The sequence below is a fragment of the Octodon degus genome, unplaced genomic scaffold (assembly GCF_000260255.1).
Source record: "Octodon degus isolate 3935 unplaced genomic scaffold, OctDeg1.0 scaffold00119, whole genome shotgun sequence".
NCBI classification, from domain to species: domain Eukaryota; kingdom Metazoa; phylum Chordata; class Mammalia; order Rodentia; family Octodontidae; genus Octodon; species Octodon degus.
In genome coordinates this window covers 2,110,857-2,117,484 of record NW_004524695.1, presented here as the reverse complement: position 1 = coordinate 2,117,484, position 6,628 = coordinate 2,110,857, and positions in this window count along the sequence as shown.

Genomic DNA, 6,628 nt, shown 5'->3' with positions numbered 1-6,628 from the left:
GAGAGAGAGAGAGATGGAGGGAGGGAGGGAGGGAGGGAGAGAAGAAGGGAGGAAGGGAGAGGGAGAGGGAGAGAGAGAGATGGAGACAGAGACAGAGATAAATAGATGATAGATAGATAGATAGATAGATAGATAGATAGATAGATAGACAGATTTTTTAAAAAGAGAATGGAAGGAAAAATGGAAGCAAAGCTTTGAAATGGGAGAAGACAGGTTAAGTGGAGGAAGGGGGAATGGAGAAGAAAGAATTATGATACATTGTGTACAGGTACAAATTCCCTATGATGAATGTGAGCACTGTGTATGAAAAATATATACTAACAGAATAATTTTTTTAAAGAAATACATTAGTTGCCTCAGAATAAAAATGAAATGCATAAGGTCTCAACTTCTGAGTGGCTCTTGGTACACGAAATATAAAGCTTAAAAATTGAAAAAGGCTTCCACGTGTCTTTACCTTCTGGTTCTGTCACAGATGCTAAAATAAGTAGTCTTGTCTGTTTATAAAAAAAGAAAAATGCTTTTCTCCACTGTTAACATAAATGCCTCACCTTTTTTCCCCTATAACCAAAGGGATTTCTATTTTACATGATTTTTATTTTACTTCATGTTATTATTTTTCATTAAATTAAAATATATTCTCATGCAAATATTTTATTTCTTGACTCTAATAGTTTTTATCAGCACTAGTGTGTTACAATTACATGTTCATTTGCTTTATTTAGATACTATGAGGAAAATGGAAAATAACGATTGTAAAAAGACATATTACAATTAATGATTTTTATACTTTTAATATTATATACCTTCTACTTAAATAACTTTTGAAAAGAAAAAGATAATCTTTTCTTATACAAATTTCCTTATATAAATACAAATGCATATGTATATGAATATATATTTACCAAGCAGCACTTGTGTCTCCTAAATATTTTGGACAGGTCAAGAGAGACTCCATTTTAGCACAAATCACTTAAGTTTACTTAAGCTATAGACTAACTCACTCCCTCACCCCTCCCCTGTAGATAATCATGAAACCTACCGAGGAAAACAAGGCCATAAAAAAGGCTACAAGCAGAACAGCTTAGAAATAGGGTAAACATCAAACTGCAATGTTGTGTGATGGGCGGTGGTCTACAGTGCCTGGAAAATGTAAGAATGCAAACCTTGTAACAATTGTGTGACAACTCTGCAACATTAGTGTGGAAATGCAGTTGCTATGGATACCTAAAAGGGATACAGCCTGAAAGGCCAGTATCGACAATTTGACAATTCGTGGGTACACACTCAAGAGTCTAGGGCTTCTATTGTGGGCTGGCTTATGATAAAGCTACCTTGTTCTTATGTACTTTGGCCCTTTTGTGGGGGCTTATCTTCCCTTGCTGTCATCTGCCACTATATTTTCAGAAAAGAAAAAAGATGTACTAATTTTTACTTTTATTAAAATCTCTGTAGGTTTGGGAGATAACTTGGTGGTCTAAGCGCCTGCCTGGCAAGCACTAGTATTGCAGGCAGCAGAGTTAGATAAAAATATTATAGGCAGTCAAACAGGGCCAGGCCCTCGAAGGAGACAGCACACAAGATGAGATGCCTTACAACTGTGGGAGGGGCGGATGCTCCTGCTGTGAACCAGACCTAAAGACCTAAAGGCCAAACAAATGCTAAACGAGTATCACCTGGGATTGATATTCTAACTAGGTATCAATCACCTCAAAAGACCCAAGTGAGTCACTAGGCCAACCCCCAACAGCAAGAGACCCTATCCCGCATTCCAACCCCCAACAGGAAAAGACCCTGTCCCATATGTAATCCCATTGGTTGACCATAGTTTTGTCCCACCTCCTGCCCACCTAAGCGAGTTCCCATTCTCTCCACCTTTGCCCCACATGGTTTTACACTATAAAAGTCCCTGGAAGAGACAGCTTCCTGGGAAACTACCTGCTCGGCGCTTCCCCCCCCCCGCCCCCCCTCCCCCGTCCCTCTCTTGGACAGGAGGTTTCTTTCTCTCAATAAATATATTCTGCTCATAACCTCCTTTTGTTCCTAAATTCATTCTTCGGTTTTAGAGACGAACTCGCGCAGGTCAGGTCCAGAGATCATTTTTCTCTATGTCATTTGGAGGTGCCTTGTATGGTTTGGAGGTCACCCACCCGAGACCTGTTTTTCTGCCTGTATCATTTTGGAGGTTCCCACTGAGATCATTGGACAGAGGTATGAGTTTGATTTTCTTTCATAAATTCTGAATTGGGACTTGCTTAGGTAACAAATTTATGCTTCAAATGTTAATATGTCTTTGCCCATTGCTCATAATTGTTTGTGCTTTGCCTCATGCAGTTTTGCTTCACATAGTACTGTTAAAATTGCTTCTGTTTTGTCTCTTATATTGTTGGTAAAATGTTGGTCAAAATGTTGTGGGTAAATCTTAAGTTAAAATGTGGAAATGTTATGAGTTCATGATATTTCATTAGTGGGACATTTTATGACTGTTGTGTATTCGTATATGTTGTGTTTGAACTGTTGCTCAATGTACTGGTATTCCTTGCTTGAATTTAGACAATAACACTACAATGAGTAACATTAGTAAGCCTCCTAGTGGATTTTATGTAAGCTTCTGTAAAATGGGACTTTTAGCCAGCTTGGACTCAAAAAATATACATCCTTATATATGAAACACGGGACTCCTTTTGCCAGTTCAATGACATTAGGTCAGCAACCGTTCTTAAAGACTTGGAGGACAGGTTTCACTGGGATAGACTCGTTCTGATCCCCCTCTACATGCTAGAGGGAATGTCAGGCCTGCTCTGTTTCAGTTTCCTTGCTTTACCTTTACTCCTAATTTTCGCACCTCTTTGTACTTTCCTTTTTAGAGGCATGTAAAATTAGGAAAACTCTGACCATTCCAACTAAGTGAAGCCCTTAGAAAATGAGCATTTATTAACGCCAAAGACAGGGAAGTCATTTTAGAAAAAGGACACATACCCTGTCTCTAGGTCAGATGAGACAAAGAGGACTATGCCCATCCAGGAGGACACATATAAAAGTCATGTCCCAGCTTAGTGTTCTGGGCAGGTCTCTTTCGGGAGGCTAAACCTGAGACACAGTGGAGAGAACCGACTTCTGGGTGACACCAGAAGGAGCTATCTCCAAAAGCAGCACACTTATGGGACCAAAACACATTTAGTGTGAGGGAGGATTCAATCTTTTCTCCTAGGTCTGGTTATCATTTAGACGCATAAGAGATAAGTTGTGGACTTTAAAGCCTTTAATGTAAAGTACTAGGTAATCTTGTTCAGGCTTTTAACTATCCCTTATAGAACTTGGACAAACAGTGGTTACTCTGCCAGCTAGTAAATGCTCTTAGAGCAGCTGCCACTCTTTGAAGCAGAGGACAGGTTTCCCCAGCTGTTCTTCGGTGAATCCCCATTGAAGCCTATGGCTGATGGAATGTTGACCAAAGAAACTGCTGGATTTCCTTCTGGAGACATCTCTGGTTTTGTGGGCCAAAAAAACCCAAGAATGCCTGAAGGGAGAAGGCGCCAAACCTGAAGGTTCCTTGGAGGAAACTGGCCCCTGACCACTGAAAGATCTCCACATACCTATTGTACTTTCTCTCTCTGCTAGTAAAAATAGGACTTCTACCTGAGCTTTTCAGTAGAACAAGTTAATGGGTCACTATTTCAGAAATAAGGCTGAGGGCTGGTGAGATGGCTCAGTGGACTAAAGCACCTACTTAGAACAAGCTTAGCAAAGCACAGGGACCGCGGTTCAATCACCCAGCACCACATGCCAGCCAGCCCCGCCCCCTGGTGGGCGGAGCTGGCCACACACATACACACACACACACACACACACACACACATAAATAAATAAAATTTTTTTAAAAAAAGAAAAGAAATAAGGCTGAGACAGTTTACAATATTGGTTATCAGGGAACGTTTACATCTGTACCTTACATGTTAACTATAGAGTAAGATTTTTTGCCAGCTGTATTGTCTTTACCAACATGTAAAACGCAATTGCCAGATGATAAATATGTTTCGCCTGTGATCTCCAACGTTAAATCTTGTTTAGTTGCTAGAAATGTTTTCCTAGGTGATCAAATGGAAATCAAGTATCTGGAGACTGGTTCAGTGCACGGGGCCAAATCTCTCCAGTCAATGGTTCTATCTCTAAAGTGATCTTTGTAGCCTGAGAAATGCTCACTTCTGACATTTTACGACACAGTTAATGCTTCCTTCTGTAGACATTCAGGTCACCAGACCAATTGTAACTTACACATATTCAATAAGAGTAAGTAAAGGGTTTGTGAGATGTTTCAGGAGATAGGAATCATGCGCCAGTTCGAGGGTGGATAGGCTGGTGGGATCTTGTCTCCCTTCTCTCCAACAGGAGCATTCACCTGCTCTGGAGAGAGCTACTCAGGGAGGCCTGGGTGGAGGAATCAATTAGAAAGAAGGTGGAGACACCCAGAAAGGTAATTTCTGTCGAATTCCAGGTAATCTCACAAAGTCTCTTACTCCTTTAGAGTGTGCTTCATCAGGCACCGGAAGATGTTTGATCCTTACATGTTAAAAAGAGCCATTTAAATAAATTGAAGAGGAAAGTATCAACTGTGGTGCTAGTTTATAACTCAAAAGATTATATAATGGGGCCGGGGAGATGGCTCAGTGGAATAAGCGCTTCCCTGGCAAGTGCAAGGACTTGAGTTCAATCCCAGGTTCCACCAAAAAAAAAAAAAAAAAAGATAGTTTAGAGTTTGTTTGCATTAAAAAGGTCATTGTTATTTAAGTTTTAAAATATAAATGTGAGCAACAAAAAACCAGGCAGTTCAGCCTCACCAACCATTGGTGAAAGTAAGGTTTTCCCCATTTGCCTTTCTAGTCTACAGAGTGTGGACTTCTAAAACAGCTATAATCCAGGCCTCTACAAGGCTACACCCATTCTTAGATGGGTTTATGCAAGCTCCTCAAGGACAATACCTTTTAAAGAAGTAAATAGGAAATTTGGAACTTCCAGAGTTCATGTGCCTTAGATGACCCTGATAAGTACATTGATGTCTTTTAGAGGATTTTTTCAGACTTATGAACTAGATTGGAGAGATGTAATGTTAATCTTAAACCAAGCTTTGACTTCTATAAAAAGCAGGTAGCCTTATAAGCTGCTATTATTTTTGGAGAGGAATATTATGTTGTTATAAGGACTCAAAAGATGGACAACCAGTGGAATTACCTGGTTCCACTGGAGCCCAACCAGTCAGAGCCCTGCTGCTAATAGCCAGGCAAAAAACTAAAAAAGATATTTTCTTTCAAGTGTGTATTCTTCAAGGTCTATAAACTAGGATCAAGCCTTCAGTTATTAAATGTTAGCTATTTATCAGGAAAAAGAGGAACACCCCTCTGATTTCTTAAAATGTTTAATAGAGGGATTGGTAAAGTATACTTTGTGAGATGTTAATTCAATAGACAGACAGATTACTCTTATAGATAAGTTCAGGAGTTACAAAAGATAGCTTTTGCTCCAGACAACTCATTTCATACTTTGGTAAAAACTGATTTAAGTGTCCTATAATTGGAACTGGGAAAAAACCAGGGAGAGAAAACAAAGAGATCAAAAAATGGCTGTTGTTATTGCGGCCTCAAAACAGACACCCAAAGTCTGATTCTCTTGGCTCCAAGAAGAGCTCAAGGATGATGATGTTCATCTGCTACTGCTGTCAGAAGCCAGGCCATCATAAGAGGGACTGCCTTCAGAGGCCCACAAACCAGGCCCTGACTGCAAGGCAGCCACTAGAAGTGAGACTGCAGTGAGGCGGAGGCCCCAGAGCTCAGACTCAGCTTCCCAGGTGGTCCAATAGGACTGAAGGGCCCTGGGCCTGCCTCCTCTCTCTGGCCAGACTGTTACCTCCACCTGCCATCTCCATGAAAGAGCCCTGAGTAATCATGACTAGAGGAAAACCCAGCCTATTGCTGGACATTGGCACAGGTCTCTTGTCCTTCTCCAATCCTGACTTTCCTTCCAGTCATTGTACCTCAATAAAAACACACTTTAGAAGATATATTGTTTAGCTGTAACTGAGGTAATACAATATATTCAGATTGTTTACTCAACGATGGTGCTAAGACTGATGTTTTACAAATGTAATATATTGTTAATTCATGTGTAAGACAAAATATTTCACTAGTTAAAACAGTTTCCCAAGGACAGATAACAACCTGTCAGCGTAAAAATGTTCTAAAGAAACGGCTTATGCAATGTCCAATAACTTTGGGCCTATAGATAGAGCCAGGCATTGTATTTGTGATATAAAACTCAGAGCCACAGCGTTAAAAAAAAAAATCCATTGGCAGTGCCCCTTGCTTACCATGGGGGCCATATCCAAAACACTAAATGGGACATTAGTTTAATACGACCAAATGCTTTGTATTTCATGATGAGTATGTAAGCCTGGTTGGTTTTCAATATAACTCCAGTATTTCATGCTGATAGTTAATGCATATGTGACCTCTCTTAACTGAAGCTAGAGGGACTTACAGCAAACTGTCAAACTCCATGAATAAAGGGGTCTAAAAGCTGGTGAGTCGTGATTGCTAGGTCTCAAAAAGGTTTATAAATGTACCTGTTAGCTTGA